The sequence below is a fragment of the Aegilops tauschii genome, chromosome 5 (assembly GCF_002575655.3).
Source record: "Aegilops tauschii subsp. strangulata cultivar AL8/78 chromosome 5, Aet v6.0, whole genome shotgun sequence".
Classification (NCBI taxonomy): Eukaryota; Viridiplantae; Streptophyta; class Magnoliopsida; order Poales; family Poaceae; genus Aegilops; species Aegilops tauschii.
In genome coordinates, this window is record NC_053039.3 from 135,915,449 (window position 1) to 135,942,502 (window position 27,054).

A 27,054-nucleotide genomic window follows, 5' to 3' on the forward strand; every position below is an offset into this window, starting at 1 on the left:
TTGACACTTGACTTAATTAAAATGCACCAGCCGTGTGTGTAGCCGTGATGGTCTCTTTTCGGCGAAGTCCGGGAAGAGAACACAGTCTTGTGTTATGCTTGAACGTAAGTAGCTTCAGGATCACTTCTTGATCATTTCTAGCTTCTCGACCGTGCATTGCTTATCTTCTTGCTCTCATTTGCGTATGTTAGCCACCATATATGCTTAGTGCTTGCTGCAGCTCCACCACATTACCCCTTTCCTACCCATAAGCTTAAATAGTCTTGATCTCGCGGGTGTGAGATTGCTGAGTCCTCGTGACTCACAGATTCTACCAGAACAGTTGCAGGTGCCGATGATGCCAGTGCAGGTGATGCTTCGACGAGGACCTTGTTCGTTACTATGTTTCGTTTCCGGATGATCAATAGTGGAGCCCAGTTGGGACGATCGGGGATCTAGCATTTGGGGTTATCTTCTTTTCATTTGGATTTGACCGTAGTCGGTCTATGTGTGTATGTTGAATGATGTATGAATTTATTTATGTATTGTGTGAAGTGGCGATTGTAAGCCAACTCTCTTTATCCCATTCTTGTTCATTACATGGGATTGTGTGAAGATGACCCTTCTTGCGACAAAACCTACAATGCGGTTATGCCTCTAAGTCGTGCCTCGACACGTGAGAGATATAGCTGTATCGTGGGCGTTACAAGTTGGTAATCAGAACCATCCCCGACTTAGGAGCCCCCTGCTTGATCGAATCGCTGGCGTTGTTGAGTCTAGAACAAAAATGTTTTGAGTCTTAGGATTATATATATCGGAGAGTAGGATTCTTTTTACTCCTCAGTCCCTTTGTCGCTCTGGTGAGGCCCCCTGACGTAGAAGTTTTGACTTTCCTCTCCTCAAATTTCACTAAAAAAAATTTAGGATCACGCGGGTATCTTGGAATCGTTCTGATGGTTTTGTGATGAGAACATTGTTCTTGGTGCCTCCTGACATTTAGGGTTGTGGCAGTGTCCCGGGGAGTTGAGCTCCGAGGTGTTGTCATCACAATTTTATCGTTGCAGTTCTGGAATACCTGAGTTTCGCCGACATCGAAAATCTCTTTTATGCAGTTTGTTGGTGAGATCACCTCGACGCCACCCAGTACTGGGGCGGGAGTTCGGGAGTTCGGGAGTATTGCCATAACTCGTATAACGGATGCTTTTCGAAGGTTGAGGTACACGATTTCCGGAGTTTTCTTGGTTATGTGTTGACGGATGGATACAGCTGGATCTAGGTATTGTTAGTTTGGGTGAGATATATTGCGTCCCCTGTATCCCCAACACCAGATTGCATAACTAGAAAGTTTCGGGAGTTTATAAGTGGGAATTCAAGTATCTCGTAGGATATCTTTCCAACACACACATGATACAATATGGGATCTATCATATGTTTGTTTCCGGCTTATTCTGCAAGCAAAATCCTTTGTTTTTGTTTTGTTTTGTGGTATTCGATTTACTTCAATGCCAAGTGTTGATTTCATACCTTATTCTAAGCGGTGTTCTCATATTTCTATGTGGATGCTAATCCTTCTTAATCATCGAGATTGCCATCTTAATTCTATTTCCAACCAGCGTGCTTCTCTCCAAGTAAATCCGATCATTCCAACATTCGCAAGATCAATTCTAAGCTTTTGCTCAATGGTGTTCGTTTCATCCGACCCAAGTTGCCTTTGTTTTCCCACCCTCCCACTCTTTTCTTCAAGGACTCAGATTTCTTAATCAAGTATCCTTTTTATTGATGTGTAGTCTCTTCATTCTTTTCCTCCATGTTCTTACCTGGTGATTCTCATCAATATGCTAAGGAAGCATCAAGTTTATCATTCTTTGTTCTCTTATCTTCCCCGGTGGTTTCAATGCAAGCTTTCGGTGTTGACATATCCTTTTCCTCTTTTCACAATGCTTTCCCATTCCGGTGCACCAATTAGTCATTCACCACTCGCTATTCATTTGTTCCAGAGTGTTGAAGATAGCTTAGAAGATTCACATTTCTATTCTTAATCCTTTCAAGCTATTTCGAGGTTGTTATCTCATTCAAGCCATTTAATTCAACCGGTGCAATCTCTCTTTTCAAGCAATCATTCAACAGTGGTTCTTTTGAGTGGGCCCTAACCCAAAGGTCTTTTCTCAGGATCTTACCTGACTCTTCTAATTTTCCCGGAGCTATTCCCAAATTCTTTTCGAAGTTTCACGTAAGAATGAAGTATCATGAGTCATATTCCTTCTCCAAGATCGCTTTCAAATTCTTTTCATCGTTGGTTCAACCTTTCTAATTTTCATCCCAGAGTATCTCAACAATTCTTGGTGGTTTCTCGTCGTCATTCTCGGATTTTGAAGACCGAAGAAGAGTTTCCCTTAAATCTTGTCCATTCTCTTGAAGATTCATGGTTCTAGCTTGATGCCATCCTCTCATAATTGTTTTCGATTGCGAGAATTCTTTTCACCCATCCGGAGCAATTCAGGAGTCTTTTCATTTTGATTCTCCGGAGCCCATCATCTCAGTATTATTCATTCTCAGCTTTCAGATCTCATTCTCCAAATCTTACCGGTGCATCGTTCAAATATCCTCTAATCAGTTCATGATCTTTTCGTTCTCATGTGTCTAAATTCTGTCAAGTATCTTTATTCGTTTTCTAATTCTTCCCGATGAATTGCGCCTTTGCTACTTTCATTTCCAATTCTTACGATGGTTCGTTCAAGAGTTCTCTTCCTTGGTTATCATATCAATTCATTCGTTCTTTCCAATCCTATCGGCGGATCGTTGAAGAACTTTCTCAAGTCTATGCCATATCTCTCTTAATCCTTTCTACGAGAATAAGTAGTATGCCAAATCCGTTGCTTGTCATCAATCTAAATTGGTGAAGGATACGCATAACATAATTCTTGTTCTTGTTTCATCCAAGTGATTAATTCCTTCTTCCGGAGTTCGTAATGGTATCAATTTCTCAGGTATATGTGTTCATGTTCTTCCGGAGTTCCAAGTTTTTTCCGCATTATCTCGTCGCGAAGCTCCATCTAAATTATCGCAAGGCTTGACCTTGTGTTCTCAACTTCTCTTATTTTTATCATCCTTTTTTATCGGAGTTCTTCATGGAGGCTCTACATGATGGTTCATCAAGGATTTAATTCATTCTCGAAGTGTTTTCAAGATTCTTGTTGGAGGAGCTCAAGTATTCTTCTTCTTGCATCCGGAAGTGCAATTCTTTCTACAATATCTTTTGAGGTGGTTTTATGTCCTACTTGATAATTTCCATTCATGTTCCATGATTCACATGTTGTCAAGAATGAGGTATTTTAAATCCATCAATCTCTTCGTTGGAGTTAGCTTGCTAGAGATTTCATCTAAAGCCTTTCCTAAGGAATGTTGCTATTGTGGTGCTTAACAATGATCCAAGTTATCTCTTTATCATCTTGGTGGAAGAAGTTTTTCATCTCTTTGGTGCTCTCAATCAAACCAATGGTTTTCGTTAGTGGCCGTTTGTCACCTCATAATTTTGAGATGTTTCCATAAGCCCACTACAAGCTTATTCTTCTCGTGGCTAGTTTCCCAAGAACTCCGTTCAATCCTTCCTTGCAAGGATGCTCTTGAAATTCAATTGTGGTGGAAGTTGTCATTTTCTTCTCTGTCCCTTTATCCCAACAAACTAGCTACTATTCTTTCGTTCCGGAGGCATTGTGATGTTGCTCTTTTCACCCATCATCTCGTTTTGCCAAGATCATATTCTTTTCATGCTTACCCATTTAACCAGAGTGTTGTGCTCTCATTCAAGTTCTTTCATCTTATCAAGTCTTGCATCTCTTCAACCGGAGTGATGTCCGAATTTGTTCTTCATTGGTCCTTGTTTATCTCGTTTTAGCCAGAGTGGTTTCAATTCCTTCTTGTCCATTGTACTCGTCATTCATAGCTTTGCAACCTCCAAGGTTCACATGGTGTTCCTTGTTTCTTTTTTCTACCGCAGTGCTCTCAATTGTGTTCATATCCATTGTATTTTCTTCAACTTGTTCAACCTCTCAAGGTTTGTTGGTTTCACTTGTTTGTCAAAGAAGCAACTTTGTTTTACCTCTTCTCTTCCGCTTTTCTCCTGTGCCATCCTAGATCTCGGGACGAGATCCTCTTGTAGTGGTGGAGTGTTGTAACGCCCCAAGACCGACGCTCCAGATGCCTTCCTTGTTTTGCGAGTCAGCTGTGTTATTTATTTGTTTGTTGCATTTCGTCATGTCATCATTTGCATTGCATCGGCACTCCGTTGCCATCATGTTTTAAAACTTGCATTCGCTCGTCGTTGCCGTTTCTCCCTTTGCCTTCATCACCTCTCTTAGAACCCCGTCTCGTGCGCGTCCAAAAACTTCCCCGAACTCGATCCGGGCAGTCGTGACCGTTGGAGTCAGATCATCCCCAAACATCTATAAAACATCTCCGTTTTCTTAATTGGACTCCCTAGCCTATTTTTTCTCGACTGTCCGATTTAATCAGAGGGTCCAAACTTAGCCCTCCTTTTCTATATATATAGTCCTATTGGCCTAACCCTAAAACCTAGGCTTCTTGTCCCATCGCGCCGCCACCCGCTCAATCCCCATCGGGATCACCCACAGCCAACCACCATCCTCCCGTGCCTCCCTCGTTTTCCTCGGCGCCGCCGCCACCCCGATCCTCTTCCTTGGGATCCATCCCCGTCCAACCATCACCCGGCCTCTGCTCGATCCACCCCATCCCTCGAGCCAGGAGCTCGTCCTCGACCCCGAGCCACTTCTCCCGCCGGAAATCGAAGCCACCGACCAGGACCCCTTCGTCCTCCAGCAGCAACCAGGAGCTCAAGCCCCCTCCACTCTGTCCATGGTGCCCTCGCCCCGAGCACACAGGAACGTGCCCTTCCTCCCTGCTCTTCCTTCCCTCCTCACGCTACTCCTCCCTGACCGTGCCTTCCCCGTCCGTTGTTCCTCGCAGGGAACTATGGCTGCCGCCTGGAGCAGCAGTAGCGCCCGAGCGCTCCTCCACCTCCCGCCGCCGTCCTCGCCGCCCTAGCAACCACGGCCACGCCTTCGCGCCTCGGACGACCGTCCTCGTTGTCGCCGGCAACCCCAGGCAGGCCCCGTCGCGCCCATGCCATCTCCTTCGCCGTCTCCTTCTTCTTCACTTCCCCGTTTTGTTCTCTGAATTCCCCTGTCATCGTTCTGCAGGCAACAACGAACGTCGTGGTCACCAACCGCCAAGCCGTCGCCTTCCTCCGCCGCCCTTGCCTGTTCTCGGCCGATCCCGCCGCCAGGGCCCCGTCCCTGCCGCCGGCACCCCCAAGTCCCGCCGTCGCTGCCGTTCCCCTGCCATGGCGCCTCGGCCTCCTCTGCTTCCCGCTTGCCCGCTCGTTGACCGCATCGACCTCCCCCGCTCCATCTTGTGGACCGCAAGGCGTGCCCTTGCAGCGCGTCTCCAGATCCGGCCCAGCTAGCCAGGCTTCGGCCCAGCGCCCCCTTCCGGCCTCACCTCACCTCCGATCTGGGTCATGGCCCATGGTGAGCAGCCCCTCCAGCCCCTCTCCTGTATGCTGTTGGCCCAGCAGATGCGGCCTGAATCATGTTTTTTTTCTCGTTCTGCGAATTTGTCCAATTATCCAGAGTATTACAGATTTGCAGACAACCCCTTGTTGTTCATGCATTCAATAACTAAATAACCATGCACCATATGTTAAAACTTCAAATATGAAAAGTGCTTAGAAGTTCATCTAGTTTCATAATATGCTACTTTCATCCATGTTTAAAATGTTTAAAATGCTGTTTGTTTAAATTTGCTTAAATGCCATGTTAAAATGATTTATTTCATTACTAAATAACTATAGCTCGGAATTTAATAAACTTTATTTGTAAATGGGGTGAAAAAATGCATAGTTTAACTTGGTGATATTACTTTGCATGTTTAAAAACTCTAAAATATGGTTTAGGGTGGAACAGTACCATATCTAAAATATGGACATGAGGATTTTCCGGAATTGTTGTTTGTTGTTCCGGCCTCATTTAAACTTGCTTAAATAGTTAGTGTACTTATGCTTCACCCCTTGCCATGTTTGACAACATTTAATATTGTTGTGTACCTTAACGAGAGCGAACTAAATAACTCGAATGTGGTGTTTCTTCAATATGCAACTCGTTGCATATTGAACTCCACTTAATTTGTAGTATTGTTTGTTGCACTTTGCCATGTCATGACTCATTAAATCGGACATGCATCATACTTGATTGCGCGTCATGCCATGCTTATGTGCTGGTTGTTTACCATGTTGTTTGCTTCTTTCCGGTTTGCTTCTCTCGTTAGCTTCGGTTTCGTTCCGGAGTTGTGAGGATTCGTTCGGCTACGTCTGTTTGTCTTCTTCATGGACTCGTTCTTCTTCCTTGCGGGATTTCAGGCAAGATGACCATACCCTCGAAATCACTTCTATCTTTGCTTGCTAGTTGTTCGCTCTATTGCTTTGTCGCGCTACCTACCACTTGCTACATCTTGCCTCCCGTATTGCCATGTCAAGCCTCTAACCATCCTTTCCTAGCAAACCATTGTTTGGCTAAGTTACCGCTTTTGCTCAGCCCTTCTTATAGCGTTGCTAGTTGTAGGTGAAGTTGAAGTTGGTTCCATGTTGGAACATGGATATTTTTGGGATATCACAATATCTCTTATTTAATTAATGCATCTATATACTTGGTAAAGGGTGGAAGGCTTGGCCTTATGCCTGGTGTTTTGTTCCACTCTTGCCGCCCTAGTTTCCGTCATACCAGTGTTATGTTCCTTGATTTTGCGTTCCTTACGCGGTTGGGGATTTATGGGACCCCCTTGATAGTTCGCTGTGAATAAAACTCCTCCAGCAAGGCCCAACCTTGGTTTTACATTTGCCTACCTAAGCCTTTTCCCTTGGGTTTTCGCGAGCCCGAGGGTCATCTTTATTTAACCCCCCCGGGCCAGTGCTCCTCTGAGTGCTGGTCCGAACCGAGTAGACTGCGGGGCCACCTCGGGGAAACTTGGGGCTTGGTTTTTACTCGTAGGATGTCTCATCCGGTGTGCTCTGAGAACGAGATATGTGCAGCTCTTATCGGGATTTGTCAGCACATTCGGGCGGCTTTGCTGGTCTTGTTTTACCATTGTTGAAATATCTTGTAACCGGGATTCCGAGACTGATCGGGTCTTCCCGGGAGAAGGAATATCCTTCGTTAACCGTGAGAGCTTGTGATGGGCTAAGTTGGGACACCCCTGCAGGGTATAAACTTTCAAGAGCCGTGCCCGCGGTTATGTGGCAGATGGGAATTTGTTAATATCCGGTTGTGGAGAACTTGACACTTGACTTAATTAAAATGCACCAGCCGTGTGTGTAGCCGTGATGGTCTCTTTTCGGCGAAGTCCAGGAAGAGAACACGGTCTTGTGTTATGCTTGAACGTAAGTAGCTTCAGGATCACTTCTTGATCATTTCTAGCTTCTCGACCGTGCGTTGCTTATCTTCTTGCTCTCATTTGCGTATGTTAGCCACCATATATGCTTAGTGCTTGCTGCAGCTCCACCACATTACCCCTTTCCTACCCATAAGCTTAAATAGTCTTGATCTCGCTGGTGTGAGATTGCTGAGTCCTCGTGACTCACAGATTCTACCAGAACAGTTGCAGGTGCCGATGATGCCAATGCAGGTGATGCTTCGACGAGGACCTTGTTCGTTACTATGTTTCGTTTCCAGATGATCAGTAGTGGAGCCCAGTTAGGACGATCGGGGATGTAGCATTTGGGGTTATCTTTTTTTCATTTGGATTTGACCGTAGTCGGTCTATGTATGTATGTTGAATGATGTACGAATTTATTTATGTATTGTGTGAAGTGGCGATTGTAAGCCAACTCTCTTTATCCCATTCTTGTTCATTACATGGGATTGTGTGAAGATGACCCTTCTTGCGACAAAACCTACAATGCGGTTATGCCTCTAAGTCGTGCCTCGACACGTGAGAGATATAGCCGCATCGTGGGCGTTACACTATTATGATAATTTTCATTTTGGTATCTGGTATTATATTTTTGGAGTATTACTTTGGATGTCTTGTTGCCTTTGGATTATTAGTGGCTAGTATTATTTTCATGATGCTAGTTGATACTATGTTTTGGAGTATGATGTTGGAGATGATGCTTGCATGTGGATCATGGTTGGATAGCTAGTTCTTGATATTTGAGTAGTAGTATTATCGTTCTTGGTTTCATCATGATAGAAGTGTTATGCTATCCTCGGAGTATTCTGATATGTTGATCGTATGCTTTGGATTATTGGTTGGATATTGCTATGACTTGGATTATGGGTTGGTAGATGATAGCGGAGTACCAGTTATCACTATTATATGTTGGGGATAAGTTCCGTCATTAAGTTGGTCAGGTGCCACTGAACCGGGCTTTTCCAGTGCAACCACATTTGCCTTTTATGGTAAGGCCCTAATGCGATGCTATTGTCGTGCCTCTCGCCGGTGCCTCCAACGAGGGAAGGTTATGGGCGCGTGCTATCCTGATCAGGTAGGCGGACATAAGCCTTGTGTGCCCATAGTTGGATAGGGCCCTTTTTGTCCCCGTTTGGGACCATTTTTGTTTTGCCACAACGATGGCCGTTGGTGCCTTTGGTAGGCACGGGGCCACCCTGGACTAAACCCAAAAAGGGGTGTTGGTCGGAGTGGCCGGGAGAGTGTCATGGCAGTAGGTCGGTTTTCTCGGAACGCCGTTGGTCCACCCGAATGGGAGTGCGAGGCCAAGGGTTCCGTGGTGTGGGTAAAGTGCGCTACCTCTGCAGAGTGTGTGTGTTTAAACTATCGATAGCCGCGTCCTCGGTCATGGGCATAAGTTCGTACTAGGTCACACCGTTCGATCAACACTCATATGATGGAATGACTTATAGGTGATGTATATGTTGATATTGTGAGCTGTAACAGTTTGGCAGGATGATGATGATAATGTTGGGATGATCTTGAGGATGACCATTCAGTTTGTGATGTGGTCACGAGGTGATTATGTGGATGTTCCGTTTGTGATCCATGAATGATCAACGTTTGGTTACGAGGTAACCCGTTAAACCAAGTGTGGTTCCGATTGTGATCCGTGAATGATCACCGTTTGGTTTTGATCATGAGGTGATAGAGATGATATATTGCTTGGCCGGTTAGCCAAGAATGAGATGGTTGTTGAGATTAGAGATGTTGCTTTATCAGTATGATAGTAGTTTCATGCCATGCTTAGTAGTTGCTTCATCATAGTAGTTGTTAATTAATTAACCTATTTAATGCTATGTTATTGTTTTGCCTTGATGCTTTTGGTTGTTGTGAGCTTGCAAGTACATTCAATGTACTGACATGGCGTGTCATGCCAGATTGCAGGTGATGCCGTGATTGCTTGATTGTTTGCCGAGGTTTCCGTTTGTGCGAGCTAGATCGTGTCCCAGCCAGAGTCCCTGCGGAGTGGAGTTCACCACCTTCGTCGTTGTTCCGCCGCTAGAAGTATTCCGCTGCTACGAGTTGTTCCGCTGCTAGCATAGAGCAAGTGTAGTATCGCAGGCGTAGTGTCGCCGTGCTGATGTTATTCTTTGTAACATCAGACCTATGTATCTATCCTTTGTGATAAGAGCTGATTTGTTCTAGGTCAAGCAGTGTCGTATTCCAGAGACTTCTCCTCGATCTCTGGGCTGGAATACGGGGTGTTCCAGTTTCTCTAAGACGGGGTGCCACAACCCACGAGGCAAGGAGCGCGCCCCCGGGGGGGGGGGGGGGGGGGCGCCCTACACCCTCGTGGACAGGGTGTGGGCCCCGTGATGCTAATTCTTACGCCAGTATTTTTCATTAATTCCGAAACGTGTCTCCGTGGATTTTCAGGTCATTCCGAGAATTTTTATTTCTGCACAAAAATAACACCATGTCAGTTCTACTGAAAACAGCGTCAGTTCGGGTTAGTTCCATTCAAAACATGCAAGTTAGAGTCCAAAACAAGGGCAAAAGTGTTTGGAAAAGTAGATAAGCTGGAGACGTATCAGACGACGACGCTCTTGTGCCGTATCCCTTTTGGGGGCTTCATTCTTGGAGGTATGCATAGGTTCGAGGGAATGTCGGTGTCAAAACCGGCCGATCTCGGGTAGGGGGTCCCGAACTGTGCGTCTGAGGATCAAATGTAAGAGGAGACAAGGGACATGATGTTTACCCCGATTCTGGCCCTCTTAATGGAGGTAATACCCTACTTCCTGCTTGATTGACTTTGATGAGTATAGGGGTTACAAGAGTTGATCTACCTCGAGATCGTAATGGCTAAATGCTAGATGTCTAGCCTGTGTGATTTGTGATAGCCTCTACGTACTAAACCCACCGGTTTATATAGACACCGGAGGGGCCTAGGGTTGTACAGAGTCAGTTTACAAAGAAAGGAAACTTCATATCCGAACGCCAAGCTTGCCATCCACGCAAAGGAGAGTCCCACCCGGACACGGGGGAAGGCCTTCTGTCTTGTATCTTCATGGCCCATCAGTCTGTCCCATGTCACATAGCCCGGACACCCGGGGACCCCCTTATCCAGGACTCCCTCAGTAGCCCCTGAACCAGGCTTCAATGACGATGTGTCCGGCGCGCAGATTGTCTTCGGCATTGCAAGGCGAGTTCCTCCTCCGAATACTCCAAAGCAGTTGAACAAAAGAACTATATCGGGCTCTGTATAACAGTTACAACCCTGAACCACAAAGGCGAAATACTTAAACAAAATGAGTCATGTCCACTGACAGCTTTTTCGACGAGACGTCATGCCTGGCCTTATTATTATTTCGAACCGTTTTTAGCCTCCCGCTTCGCGTTTCGAGGCGCGACCTTCATTGACAAGTCTTGTCAAAGCAGAGATCATGTCCCCTTATTGCGGGATTCTCATCAATATGGGCTTGGGTAATCCCAACATGCCGTTCGCACGACCCCTTAGGAATAGGCGAGTTTTAAGACTTGTGAGGGGGGGCTTGATATTCACTGCCTTTATAAGAGGATAAGGATCCGTCTATTTACCCCACGCCTTCCTTTTCCTCAGCCCTTCCGTCCTAGAGCTCCAGCACCTAAGTTTCGATCTTTCCCATCGCCACCTAAACACTCCAGCAATGTCCGGATCTGGCTCTCAAGGTAAGTGGGTGGCTTCCTCCGTTACGGAGAAGAACATCAAGGAGCTCCGGGAGGCGGGGTACTTAACTGCGGAGATCACAGACAGGCTCCTGGCCCCGAAGCAGGTCATCCCCACTCCGGAGCCCGGCGAAAGAGTGATATTCATCCCCCACTTCCTCCGTGGACTAGGGTTTCCTCTCCACCCCTTTGTTCGCGGTCTCATGTTCTATTACGGGCTAGATTTTCATGATCTAGCTCCGAACTCCTTCCTCGACATCTCGGCGTTTATCGTCGTGTGTGAGGCATTCCTCCGCACCCCCCCCACACTTCGGCCTGTGGCTCAAGAACTTCAATGTGAAGCCAAAGGTGGTCGACGGGCAGCACGCGGACTGTCGCGGCGCCATGGTGAGCAAGCTCCCCAAATTTACCTGGCCCAAAGGGGCCTTTGTGGAGACCGTTAAGATATGGCAGCAGGAGTGGTTTTACATCACCGAACCCCGCGACACCAAGTGGGTGGCCGCTCCCGCATTCAGATCCCGACCCCCGCTACGGCTCGCGTCATGGACCAAGAAGGGTCTGGACTGGGGATCATCCGACGAGGTGTTGATGCTACAAAAGTGCATCAAAAATATCATAGAGCAGGGCACCAGCCTCACTGACGTGATCCAGGTGATGCTCGTCCGCCGAACCCTTCCGTGCCAGCGACGGCCTCTCCGTATGTGGGAGTTCAATCCGGAAGGGCCACAGACCCTGCAGCGATTCTTTGGCACGACGCACAAAGAGATCTGGAAGCTGCTCTTCAAGGCTCAGAAGTCATGGCCGAAGATGTCCGAGGAAATCGGCCTCGACTGCAATCATCCAGCCACTCCGGTAAGTGTTCAATTTCTGAACATAGTTTAGTTTATCAATCAAAGGAGCGTATTGATAATCCCATCCTCTAAACAGGGCTGGACAAAGAAGGCAAAGCAGATCAGATGTCCTCCATTGCCCGAAAACCAGCTGATCCTCTACTAATGAGGATGGTCGTCTCGGCGCCATACCAGGCGCCGACGAAGAAGGACAAGAAGAAGAAGAGCAAGGAGGCCGAAAGCGGCCTCCACCATAAAGGTACTTCGGACGCCATGTCCGAAGAGACCGAAGCCCACTCCTCCCGCGAGGGAGATGAAGACGAAGAGGAGGAGGAGAAGGCAGAAAGCACTTCTCCCCTAAGGGGAGGAGGAAGAAAAGCGCGACCTTTGTAGACCCAGAGGAGGAGGCACCCAAGAGGGGGAAATATCCCTCCCGGACGGCTCGGATTCGGATGCTGAAGCCATCCCCGAGTGGCGCCCCAGGCCGAAGCCCCTCGCTGCATCGTAAGTATATGAGGGTGCCTTTCATATGCCCAATCATTATGATTGTAATATAACACATTGTATGGTGCAGTCCGGCCCGCGATCTCCCCCAACAATCATCGGAGGGGAATTCTTTGGATCCGGGGATGATGGAGAGCGAGTCGCCTCTGCGAGCCTCCCCGCCTATCACCACGGACGACACCGAAGTGTTGTCCCGAAGGGCCTCTCCGGGCCACGGAGCGGTACGGGAGGCCGCCAAAACGGAGCCAGAGGGTAACGCCTTGGTCGCCAAAAACACAAGGGGAGCAATCCCCATGGAGACTGATGGCAGGGGCCTTGACCAGTCCAGCCCCCCAGCCGAACACCATTCCAGAAACCCAAGTGGCTCCGGAACCGAATAAGTGACCCCTTTCAAGGGAGGGGGAGCGCCAACTCTAGCGGTGACCTCCACTAATCCGGAGGCGCCAAACACATTGATGGAGGCACTGCAACGTGCTTCCATCGTGCAGGAGCATCGCACCCTGATGGGTGTGGTGGTTGAAAAGGTTCAGTCCACCAAGAGCGGACTAAACAAAGCCTTCACTAGCCTGCTAACAGGCTTCGAGGTAGGCGACGTAATATTCTTGGCCGCGTTTCATATGAAAAATATGCCTGTATATAGATAGTAGCCCCTGAGACTCTATTCTGCTTTTGGAAAAAGGCCGACAAAGGATCGATAATATTCGCATGAGATAATGTACTTTTCTATTTTGAGAAACATGCTTCACTGTTAGCGGCAACCTCCCAGGCCGCCTAAGTATCCGAGCTCAAGCGTAAGCCAGGGCTGGCCAATGAGGATCTCGTCCACGTCAACAAGAGGTTTGATGAAGCGCAAGGTATGTTTCGAATATCTCGTTCATGCCTGTATTGATATGCAGACTCTGAGTCGAAGCTCAGGCACTGCTATGTGTATGATCGCAGGCAGTCCTGCCGCGGTCGAGACCCTGAGGGGTGAACTTGCCCAGGCCAAGGAGCAGGCAAGGGTGAACAAAGCGGCCGCTAATAAAGCGGCTGAGGACTTGAAGTCCGAACAGGTCGTCCGCCACCAATACGAGGAGCGGGTGACCGAAGTGGAGCAAGCGCTCAAGGACGCCGCCAGCAAGTGCGAGTCCCTAGAGGAGAAGAATAAAGCCCAGGTGACCGACCTTGCTGAGGCCCTTTAAGAGGCCAAGAAGGCACGGGCCGAATCCTGAGCGGCGTGCGAGGAGATCAAGCAGGCCGGACAGATAGCGGCTGGTAAGCCCTTTCTCTTACATAGTAAATTCGGAAATCAGAAGTATGCCTTGATCACTCGACTGTGGAGTGCTCCAGACGCCTTTGCAGATCTTCCGAAGAGTGCCGCCGACGCCACACAGTTCTTTTGAGCCTAGGAGGGGCACATGACGGAGAAGCTATTCTGGTCACAGTTCGCGACGCAGGAGCGCCCAGCGTTGTTGAATGACCAAATGGCTCAGTGGGCCGAGTTGCATAGGGTGTCTGGATTGGCCATGAGGGACGTCATAGTCCGGCTGTGGCCAACCGAACCCATTGCAAGCAGCCATTTCGGCCTGGTGCAGCGACTCGTCGATGTGCTACCCCGAATTGACGCGGTCAAGCAGTCGTCATGTATAGAAGGTGCGCGGATGGCCTTCGCCCGTGTCAAGATGCATTGGGCGAAAATGAAGGCCGCCGTCATCGCGGTCGAGGGCCCGCCAGGAGGCAAGGACCACCGCAAGCTGGAGCGCTATTTCGAAGACGTCCTAGAGGGTGCCTGTTTGATAGAGGGTCAATGCTCGAAGGATATCATGTTCGAGTGAATGTATCCAAACTCCCTAGACGTTGTATTATAAACCAAGGCTCTTGTAATGTATTTGTGCCTTTTATCTTAAAGTGTTTTTCCTCCTGTGCGGCCGTTTTTATCCCTGAGAGTTTGCCAGTCGTCAGTTTCACCCCCCACGTAGATACTACGGGGGTGTTCGGGATAGCACATAACCACACTTGACCCAACGTCTTGGTCCGTGAAGGAGGTGTCAGTGCGGCGAACCCGGCAATCGGACTATGCGGCTTTATCACTCTCACTTAGCCATAGGAGTTTGACAATGGGACTGTAAGATAGCCCCTGGTGCGTATGCAGCTATCCGAACTTGGATGCCTTAAACACGTGACTGGGAAGAGCCAGTCCTTCGTGTAATACGGAAGAAATCACTAGAGATTTAGTAAGTCGCCGAATTGCTGACCAGCTCTTGCCGCATCATGACAGTCACTTTTCGGCTTTCTCTACTGAGGTGCTTGACCGAACGAACCAGAAACACAATCGCAGTAGTTCTCCCTTTACTACCTTAGCCGAACAAGTGAAACGTAAGGTGGTAATCACAGGAGCCGGGCAACCCAACTATTGACCAAAGACATGATTCGGAGCCGATGTATATAATGCTATATTCGGGACACCGAAGTATACTATATAAGTGCTGGGACTTCTTTTGTTTGAAAAATATACGTGGCCGGATAGAGCCCCTGGCGATTTGAATCGTGCCGAGGTATATACGAGAATCTAACGTAAAGAGGGAATACAGATTAGAAAATAAGCCAATACCAAACAGGTTTGGGCGAAACTGTTTCCATCATAGTCTGATTGATACGTCAAAACGTATTTTACAGAGAATGCGATAAGCATGGAGGCTATTTTACATGCCGAGCACAAGGGAAAGTTGTATACAGGTCCTAAAAAGGAGAACATGATCTTGAAGATCCTTTGGACACTCTGTCGCACGTCTGCGCTGCTTTTCGCCTTGGTATATGATCCTTTGAGAGGATCATCGATCGAGTATACATGAGGAGCCTGGAAAAGGGCCCTTGGTATCAGCGAAAAGTGATGTAGGTTTTGAGGAACCTGAAAAATAAAAATAAGAAGAAAAAGGGGAGAATATGAGGGTCCGGATAGGGTCAAACCGCATTGTGGACCTTGTTTTTAGTGGGCCTCCGTCCTTGCCCATGGTATCTTTAGTGCGTAGTTACGTACGCGCGGTACGTATGCCGCTATCAGGTTGGGGCTTTGACGGAGGCTGAATTGCTAATCTAGCTCTGGACGAGCCAGACCGCCATTCTGCAGGGTAGACCGGACTCGTTTCATAGTGTCCGGGGGCTTGACTGCCGATGTAGTATTCGGCTTAATGAGCCCACCCTGTACTTTGGCTACGAGAGCCGCAGTATGCTCCTCAGTACGGAGGGAGCGCTCCATGTTTCCATTGACTGTTATAACGCCACGTGGTCGAGGCATCTTGAGCTTTAGATAAGCGTAGTGCGGGACTACATTGAAATGGGCAAAAGCAGTTCGTCCGAGCAGTGCATGATAGCCACTGTGGAAGGGGACGATGTCAAAGATCAAGTCTTCGCTTCAGAAGTTATCCGGTGAGCCAAAGACAACTTCTAGTGTTATGGATCCTGTGCAACAGGCCTCCAAGTCGGGTATCACTCCTTTGAAGGTGGTTTTGGTGGGCTTGATTCTTGACGGATCGATGCCCATTTTGCGGACAGTGTCCTGATAAAGCAAGTTAAGGCTGCTACCTCCGTTCACAAGGACTAGCGTGAGATGGAATCCGTCGATAATCGGATCGAGGACCAATGCTGCCGAATCTCCTTGACGGATACTGGTCGGGTGGTCTGTGCAATCGAAAGTGATCGGACAGGCTGACCATGGGTTGAATTTTGGGGCGACTGGCTCTATGGCGTAGACGTCCCTTAGCACGCGCTTGCGCTCCCTCTTGGGGATATGTGTAGCATATATCATATTCACTGTTTTAACCTCGGGGGGAAATTTCTTCTTTCCCACTGTGTTCGATGGGCGAGGCTCTTCATCGTTGTCCTCGCTGGGCGGCCCTTTCCCCATATGTTTGGTGTTTATCTTACTGGTCTGTTTAAAGACCCAACAATTCTGTTGGTATGATTGGCAGGCTTGTCAGGGGTGCCATGAATCTGGCAAGGCCGATCGAGTATTCTGTCCAAACTGGATGGACCATCCTTGTTTCCTTTGAATGGCTTCTTCCGCTGACCGGGTTTAGAGCCACCGAATCCGGCGTTGACCACCGTGTCTTCGGTATCTTCGTTGTTGCTTCGACGCTTGTGTTTGTTGCGTCGTGGCTTGCCGTTGCCATCTTTGGCTTCGGAGGTGCCAGGGTCGCTCGTACTGTTGCTTCTACGAGCGAGCTAGCTGTCTTCTCCCGCGCAAAAGCGGGTCATGAGTGCGGTAAGGGCTGCCATGGACTTTGGTTTTTCTTGGCCGAGGTGTCGGGCGAGCCACTCGTCCCGATGCTGTGTTTAAAGGCCGCGAGGGCTTCGGCGTTCGGACAATCCACAATTTGGTTCTTTTTAATTAAGAACCTGGTCCAGAGCTTCCGGGCTGACTCTCCGGGTTGCTAGACTATGTGACTAAGGTCATCGGCGTCTGGAGGCCGAACATAGGTACGTTGGAAGTTGTCTCTAAAGGCATCTTCCAAATCTTCCCAGCTACCAATAGAGTTTTCTGGGAGGCTGTTTAACGAGTGCCGTGCTGGTCCCTTGAGTTTTAGGGGGAGGTACTTGATGGCATGGAGATCATCACCGCGAGCCATGTGAATGTGGAGAAGAAAATCTTTGATCCATACTGCAGGATCCGTCGTACGATCATATGACTCAATGTTCACGGGTTTAAACCCTTCTGGGAACTGGTGCTCGATTACCTCGTCGGTGAAGCATAAGGGGTGTGCGGCGCCTCTATATCGGGCGACGTCACGATGTAGTTCGGATGAAGTCCGTATGCGGTTTTCGGCCCGGGTGAGGTTGTGTCTGTCGCACCAGGCCTAATGGTCGTCCTCTCGCATTGAGGCACGCCCCCTTGATCCATAGAAATATCTGGCTTGGCCTGATCTATTGTCCAGGTCCTGCCGTAGGTCGTAGGTGTATCCTGGAGCCGCTATTTCTCTACCTCTATGGCGAGGTGGTGCGGGTTGGTGTTCGGCGTAGGTGGCCGCTTTATCTCACCCACGTGGTGGGCGGTCTGGTTCATCAGCATGGTCATGTCTTGACGGTATGGGCTCGAGGGCCTCGTCATCAAATTGTGGTAGTAGCCGACGCTTCGGATAACTCTTTGTTGGGCGTTGAAAGCCATACTCTTCGGCAGCTAGGACCTGGGTCCATCTATCATTGAGTGTATCATGTTCGGCTCGTAGCTGTTGCTGCTTCTTTTTTAGGCTTCTCGTAGTGGCGATTAGCTGGCGCTTAAAGCGCTCCTGCTCGAGTGGTTCCTCTGGCACGATGAAGTCTTTGTCGCCGAGGCTCACATCATCCTCGGAGGTTGGTAGATTGTTACTATCCTCCGAGTCCTCGTTCCTGACTAGATCGTCAGGGTTAACTTGCCCATCATCCCAATCATCCTGTTCGGATCTTGCCTCGACAGGGGCTTCGGGGTCTTCGGCGTTCTCTAGAGTGTTATTGTCTCCGGTGCCGGTATTGCTGTCTTTTTTGCGACGCAATTTTGAGCGGCGCTGTTGACGTCGACGCTTTGGAGGTGCCTCAGCGGGCTTGTCCTCAAACGAATCCTTTCGGCCGTCGTCGTCATCTTCTTTGGTGTGTCCACCATATACACGTCATACGGGGAGGTGGCCGTCCAACGTCCGGTGATCGGCGGGTCTTGGCCTTGTTCTTCTCCGGCATCATCATCCATGCCGTCAATGTCTTCGGAGGCGTAGTCCAGCATGTCGGTTAAATCTTCGACAGTGGCTATGAAGTGGGTGGTGGGTGGGACGTGAAATTCCCCGCTCTCAGCCCCTAGTCCGGGCTGGGCGTAATTCGGAAGTGATTCCTCTGTAATGGCGAGGGATCGCATTAAGTCTAGAGCCTCGTTTAAGAGCGAGGTTTGGACGGGGAAACGAGAGTCCGCGGGGCTGGCCGGGGCGAAGGCCTCCTGGCTATGCTTGCTTGGCACGGACTTCGAGAGTTCGGATCTAGAGTCCAGGGGCGAGTCCGGCCTTTCAACGATAGGGGGAACCCGGTCTGATTCCAAGTTCGTCGTGGACACAATCGCCTCCGGATCCTCGATAATGCAGTTTGCAGCGAAGAGTCCGATGGGCTCCAAACTCCCGTCTTCGGACCTAATGGTTTGCTCCGGATCTAAGGCTAGAGCGGTGATCGAGGCCGCGAACCCTTCGAAGGTCAAGTCTCCTCGGATATCAGCGACATAATTTAGGTTCCCAAAACTGATCTGATGACCATGGGCGCAGCTGCCGATCTGTTCAAGCTGGCCAATCGAGTTGGCACGCAGTGTGAAGCCGCCGAATATGAAAATTTGGCCGGGGAGGAAAGTCTCCCTCGAAACAGCATCATTGTATATGATCGGTCGAGCCATCGAACCTTCTGTCGACAGCACAATGGAACTCCAAATGAAAGCACCAATGTCGGTGTCAAAACCGGCCGATCTCGGGTAGGGGGTCCCGAACTGTGCGTCTGGGGATCGAAGGTAACAGGAGACAGGGGACATGATATTTACCCAGGTGCGGGCCCTCTTAATGGAGGTAATACCCTACTTCATGCTTGATTGACTTTGATGAGTATAGGGGTTACAAGAGTTGATCTACCTTGAGATCATAATGGCTAAACCCTAAATGTCTAGCCTGTGTGATTTGTGATAGCCTCTACGGACTAAACCCTCCAGTTTATATAGACACCGGAGGGGCCTAGGGTTGTACAGAGTCGGTTTACAGAGAAAGGAAACTTCATATCCGAACGCCAAGCTTGCCATCCACGCAAAGGAGAGTCCCATCCGGACACGGGGGAAGGCCTTCCATCTTGTATCTTCACGGCCCATCAGTCCGGCCCAGGTCACATAGCCCGGACACCCGGGGACCCCCTTATCCAGGACTCCCTCACTAGTGGACGACATTTGCGGTGGAGTGGCGTTCCATGTGATGCATTGACAACGTGGAGTCTCGGCAGCATGCCGCGGCATGGCCTCGTCGACAGATGTGTGGTGATGGACACACGTATGGAGGAGGTGTTGTCTGGCGCCGTGGTAGCGTCGACAGCAGGCCTGGCAATGTCGGTGCGTCAATATTTGCTTTGAAGATGGATCAATGAAAGATGGAGACGACGACCTAAGTGCATCGGGCCGGTTTGGGCCCAGACCTAGTATGTGGCTTGGTCGGAGTCTCTGGCTTTAGATGTTAGGCTTTGGTGAGAGGTTAAGGTATTCGACTCATATGTTCTGCACCCCTTCATCAATGGATACGAGTAGCAACAGATGTTTCCAAGATGGCGGCTTCACACATATTAATGTATTACTTTGTAATAAAGTGGTTTCATGGATTTTCCAGATGCAGAGGCCGGTGGTCATTCTCCTTTTCTAAAAAAATGAACCAAAGGAGGCCTTATTTTTGAGAAAGCCTTGCGTTTTAATTCATTGGTAGAAGAAGAGTTTGTGCAATCCCACACACGAGTACACCAAATGCTACAACATAAAGCAACTAAACGCCAGCCACACAAAGCAGCTAGGCCTCTTGCGCCTGTGGTCGCCCAATGCCAGTAGTTATACAAGCCAATTACAAACGCATTACAAATATAATCACTTGCAACCAATTCACCATAAACATCTTTCAAATGGTTCACCTATTTTTTCGGTCACAAGTTATGAGATGAGGAATGACCGGAGCATCATTTTTTTCTCGAAGGCCATTCACTTGCTCAAGAAAACGACTTATGTCTCGACAAAGAAAGCCACACACTTGACTTTTGAGCTATGGTTGGTCTCTGTGCCAATGGAGCAATGGGTCTTCTATTAAGTGAAGCCTAATGGAGTATATAAACCAAGGAGACAAAAGGAAAATTAAGTCAATGTTCTAGTTAACTCAAACATCCTACTCGCAAACCTTATCAACTACGATGCCCATCAGGTGCCAGTTATCTTCCTGAACCAGTTAGTTGTGCACAGACATGCCTTGGTCATCTGTTGGAAAGAGCATGTGCATAGGAGCAAGCACACAGAGCATGGTTGCTCGGCCTATGAACCATGCGAGGTCTAAAAGTTAGGAAGCATGACAAATAAACTAGCCGACCAGGCTCCATGGTGAGAAGAGACTGCGTAGGCAAGATTAGCTCTTCGTCGGATCGAGGCCAGCAGTTGAAAGAGCCAGACAACCGTTGTTTGAGTAGGGCTCGTGACAGTCAGGGTCTGGTAAGTCCAGGGTCCTCTGCATCTGAGTAGAAGCAACGGGTGGTAGCGACATGCAATGTCCACATTAGGCCCTGCTGCCTGAAAAAATAAGCATGCAATCTCTCCGGAACGGCATGGCACTAGTTAGGCAAGGTTAGCATTCGAACGAAGAACCGCACTCAGGATAATATAAGCAAAAGGAAACAAGGCAAACCGCCCAGATGATCGTATTTGAGGTTGAACTTTAATTTGATCACAAAGTTTGGGTATTATAATATGAATTTTCTTAACCACAGTTGACACCATAGAGTGTTCCTTAATCCTAACATGAAAAGGTGGTTTCTCAGTATAAGCAGTAGGTAAAATAGGATCAACATTATTAACTCGCAATTCCTTATTAGCACTTATAGTTTCCTTACAAGAGATTTTTAATGGGTTCATGATATTTAAACTACTTATCCTTAAGGAGATCAATATGAGCACAAAAAGATTCACAAAAGTTGACGACTATTTCATAATCAAGTCCATACTTAGTGACCCATCTAGCTGCAAAGGTCTCAAGGTCCGGTCAGTGCTCAAAAACCACACCTAGATCCCAAAACACGCTTTCCCGTCAACACTACAAAAAAAATACACTTCTATGATGATACGTGTTTGTCACAATAGGTCACGTTTTCTGTCATGCATGTACATCCATGATGATTTTATGACAGAATCAAGATAGTCATACATGTGCTGTCATAGAAGTGTTCCATGACATTACCAAAATTATCATCACGGAAGTGTCCACTTCCATGACGATAAATCGCGCGTCACAGAAGTGCTTTCGTCAAGGGTGACCGACACATGGCATCCACTGTAACGGAACGCCGTTAAGCTATCGTGTCCGGTTTTGGATCCAATAACCCGTTAACAGCCCCGACCAATGGGAATTTTCCACGTGTAAAATCATCATTGGCTGGAGGAAACACGTGTCGGCTCACCGTTGGGACAGATGTCATCCACTCATTGGACCCAAAGCGCCTATGATACGTCGACATGTGGCACGGCCCAACAGAGGCCCATTCCTGCGAAAAGGCCGGCTCATTTGACTTGGTCAAAAGGTGGCGCGCCGGCCCACGGCAAGCCTGTTAACGGCCTCATCGCATATAGCCCATTTACAGCCCGCTAACCCAGGGCCCGTTTACGACCTATCCGAATTAGGCCCAATAGCGTCATTTGGGCCGTCCAATATAATTACAACCCGTTTTAACTTCCGGCCCATGACGTCTTTCGGCCCATATGAGGCCCTTTGTAATTCTCGGCCCATTAACGACCCATGGTAAAACTGGCCCGTAATGAACAGTGTATCACTTTATACCCATTAACGGCACATGGTGAAACTGGCCCGTAATGAACAGTGTATCACTTCATACCCATTAACGGCCCATTATTCCATTAGGACGTTTCCAGCCCATGTTATCTTTCGGCCTTCTCAGGGCCCATTTATTCTTGGGCTCATTTCCAGCATTCGGTTACTTACGGCCCGTTACTGTCAGTTTCTGCTTGTGCGCCAAATTCAGCCCGTGGTTACAGTCGGCCCGTTTGTGGCCCGTTAATACGTTGGGCCGTTTTCATGTCAAAAAAACCCGTTTGGCTGTTTTCATAGAGTTATCAAATACGGCCTATTAACGGCCCGTTATTGTCCACGAATAGTACAGCCCATGATTGGCGAAATGATGATACGCCCCGTAGAAGGCCCATGGATCGTACGGCCCGTAAAAGGCCCATGGCTCGTACGGCCCATATAGAAGGCCAATGGATCCTACGGCCCGTAGAAGGCCCATGGATCATACGGCCCGCAGGAGGCCCATGGTTACAACAGTCCGTGTGTTGCCATGATTATTTTGGCCTAGTTTCCAAAAATAGGTTATTGTGGCCACTAGAAAAACATAGAAAAAGAACTGCAGTGACTACAAGCAAACAACTAAACAAGACAATAAGGAAATAAATAAGCAAGCAATTAATGCTAGCCTATTACCGCTATTACACATATTAGATCCACTGGGCATCAAAGTTCGCCACCAGCGCAAATATAGGGAACAAAGCAGCATATTACATACATTGGCCGTCTAAATTGGCCACCAGTGCAAATAAACGCGGCAGCAAAACAAGAGCATAACTGAAACAACTTCAGAAGAGCTCAAGAAACGTTATCCTGGGTACCCACCATGCTAGCAATAAGCTTAGCAAGCTTATTAGCTTTGTACTATTTGGCGCTAAAATCCTCCAACGCTTGCTGTTGCACCAGAAAGTATGCATCTGAATGCTCCAGGGACTTCCGCAGTCCTTCCGCTTCTTGTTGCAGCACAGCTGATCGATGTCTTTCAGCTTGTAGTTGAGACTCAAGAAACCGAACTGATTCAGACAATGAGTTTGAATAGCTTGTGCAAGTGGTAGTGGCCAGTAACTCGAACACTAAACCAAGACAGGACTTTGGGGTTGTCTCACTGTCTTCAAGATAGTCTTGCTTACCTATTTTATCAGCTTTGTTGGAGACCAACAAGGATGTGTCACTATCCTGAACCTTATCTGCATTACTTCCTTTACCATTGCTTAATAAGGCACTCTTCCCCAATATTCTGTCAGCATTCTAAAAGAAGAAACAAGCAGACACATAACAGGTTTAGCATGTACTAGTATATGAAACTCATTTCGGTGAACCAGTTCATTAGTAAGGTGGACAGGATTAAACTACCAAGTCTTCTATTGCCAAGTACTAGTACATAATAAAAGCATCAAACAAACATATATCTATGTCCTATGGTCACTGCATTGTCTTGCCAAATCAAAATAGAGACATGGTTCAAATCATATCAGTTCAAGACAAAGCAGAAGTGAAAGAATACAAAGCGTGGGAAACTACACAGCACAACAAGATTTCAGATGGGTACCACGGGTCTACATGTACAACAACACTATTGGCTCTGTTGTGATGCTAGTAATGTGCATGATATGAGAAGTCAACTGCATACACAATTGAAATTGAAATCAACAGAGCTATTGATAAGAGCAAGCTTGTTAAAGAAACATGCGTGAACATACCTGCTGTGCCATTGGAGTTTCGATTGGATCTTTCAATTTAAAAATAAGTTTGTATGAGTAAATACAGTGATACAAGAGCAAAGCAGTATGCACGATAGCAATCATAGTTAAAAAAGGCACGCCTAAGCGAGGGCTTAAGCGCGCCTAGGCTCTAGGCGTTGGCAAAACGCATTGCGCATAACTACGCTTAATCTGTGCATAACTACGCATAAGCATGCGCTTTGGTCAGTAAAGTTCAAGGCGGTGGCAGAACGCACAATTAACGCCTAGCGCTTTTTTGAACTATGATAGCAATGGAATCTTAAATTAGAACAATTGTCTTTAGGTTTAGGCACTTGTTCTACATGAACAGAGTACAGTAAGACGCAAGAATATAGTACTTAAAAATAGAAAATGAGCTCATAGACCTTACCACATTCTTGGTTCGGGACCAGTACAGAACAAGGCGTTCCCAGTCATCGTCCAGTAAATGTGTCTCAGGAGAACGTAAGGGAATTTGATGAGTTTCTTTGTCGGTGAAGTATGTTTTCTTCAGGTAATTCCGATACTGCCACCAAGCATTCTTGAAGATAGCAGAGGTATTAGCACAGGTTACCTCATCCCGAGTTTCCAAATCGGTCCTTCTCTATAGAGAAAAATGGGAAAATTTGCTGTATTATAACCATCATGGTGGTAGGATGTATGGGACAAAGCAAAGTAATTGCCATTAATAACATTACTTACACATAACTCCTGGACAAACACCTGCAGCTGGCATTTTCCTTCATCTTCAGTATAATATTTCCAAGATGAGAAGATACGCACATACGATTTAACAACATCAAATGCGATAGATGCTAAACTACGACTAGCTGGTTGTGGTTCCTCCACAGGAATAGGCGTACTAATTGGTGGAGTTGGGGTTCGCCGTGGTAGTACTGGCCCTTTGGGAACTAGAGCTGCCTTACTAACTGCTCTTTTTGGGAGCTCTATGGTGGAGATGGTGCTGTGTCAACAGGAACTCGGTTACTATCTGCTGGGGTTGGGGTTAGATTGGGTGAAGCTGGTTCTCTGTCCATCGCAGTAGGGGTACAATCTGCGAGAGTTTGGGTTATGTGTGGTAGGGCTGGTTCTCGTGCATGTACAACCGGGGAGCTATCTCCACCAAGAGGTAGCACTGGTTTATTTGAAGACCATGTTTTTAGTCCGCTAGATACTGGCATCACCCGCTCCAATTCAAATGGCTAATAAACAGGAAATATAGTTGAATGTACACACATCTGTAACATCCCAAATTTTCAATTTGGAATGTTATACATTAGATCATCATTGCATATCATATTTTATTGCATTTTGGCTTGATCCTAGAAATTCTACGCAACTCAAGGACCCACGGGGAGAGTTGGGGATTTCATTATTTTCATATTTGAGCTCTCTCAAATTTTGAAAAGAGGATCGTTTGATTTTAATTATTTTTTCTCTTCGAATATTTCTTTTATGAAAATAAAAGAGAAGGGATAAAATGACTTCCCCAAAATAAAGAAATATTGGAGATTTAATAATAAATTCAAATAAGATTTTATTCGGAGTTTTTACCGCTATTTTATTTGAATTAGGAAAAAATATGCATTTTTCAAAATTGCATTAGAGGCCCAAATAAATGTTCACCTTGTCTGCTATATTTTTTAGAGGACGGGGAAAAGTTATTTCAGGATTTTTGGAGCCTGTTTAGTATTTCTTTTCTTTGTTTTTCTACGCGCGGAGTTATTTAAAAAAAGTCAACCGCCTTACCGGGCCATGTTCGACTAGGACACTGCACCCGGCCGACCTTTTTAAGGCCGAGGCCTGAGCCACCCAGCCCCAAACCGTAGCGCCCCGCCCCGCCTCGAAATCCGCGCCGCCGCCGCCGGATTCGCCGCAGCCGCCGCCGCCGGATTCGCCGCCGCCACCCCGTCGCCGACCCCGTCCCCCCCGCCGCCGCCGCCGACGCACCGCCGCCCCGTCGCCACCCCGCCGCCTCGCCGGAGTTGCCCGCCGCCGCCGCCGTCACGCGTCCCGAGGTAGCCGCCGGTTTTCGTTGGAAAACCGTATGCTTTTTTTCAGAAACCCTTGGTTATTTTATTTTAGATCGGTTTTATTTTTTTCCCGGTTTAGTTATTTAGCGAACGCCCGTTTGTACGTTCGTTTTAACGAACACCGTTCACCCGTTAACCGCAGACAGCGAACGTTCGTTCGTTAGCCTGTTCGTCAGTTTTTCTTTTTCCAAGGTTTTTTCGCGATTATTTTCGATCGTGATTTCTGCCCTGATTTTCGTTTTAGTTTATCTTTTCGCTCGTTTATCGGAATCAGGCGATTCAAGCGCCTAGATCTTCGTTTCAAAGCCGCTTTTCTGTTTAACCAACTTGAAAAAGATTTTGCTACTGTAAAATTTGACTTAAGTCCAGATTAGTAATCGGATCTTGTTTCTTTCGCAGTTTGAGTTTTGTTGCTTCGTTTGATTTGATTCTTTTTGCAAACCAGAGTTCTTCAGTTCAACTCTCTGGTTAGATCTCTTATTTGAGTTTTACCCGTGCTTCTAGTTGAGTGCTTATTGTATGCTTGTTTGTTTGCGATAGAGTACCCGGAGTGTGAAGCGTGCTACTACGAGTCTCTAGGTTTCACGGATCATCAGCAAGGCAAGTAACACTTTGATCATACCTCTTTACTACCCAGTTTTATTGCATTAGATCAATCCTCAAACAATTGCATGGTTAGGATTTGATTAACTTGTGGGTTTTGGGAAGTAGATGAGGTAGTACCTATTTACCTGTTTATTATCAAACCTATGGGAGTTACTTCTACATTGCTTATATTGCTATGCTATGCTCATAGACGTGGATTGGGTTTGAGTGTATCCATGACATATGTGAGTTTGTTAATTAATGGTTCAACTTAAGGTGGCAACTTTAATACCCATCTGGGTGGATTGCTTGTGGGCACCTGGAGAATCCAGTGTTGTCCTAGGATATCCCGGAGGACCCGTGTGATCATCCTACGGTCCGCCACCCAGGCTCAAAGGGATCATAAGATTATTCATGCTAGAAACTTCCATGTGCAGCCACAAGCCAATATGGGCTCTGGCATAGTTGAGTAAGTTGCGTGAAGCTCTTGAAGAGGTAGACTAGCAGATGTAGTGGGTTGTAGGTGGTACTGTCTATCCAGAGTAGAGAGTTAATGCTTCAGAAAGACTGTGTCTCAAATCTCCGACCATGGATGTATTTGAGTCTTGTGGGGAAAAGTGCGCAAACCTCTGCAGAGTGTATAAACTAATCATGGTTAGCCGTGTCCCCGGTT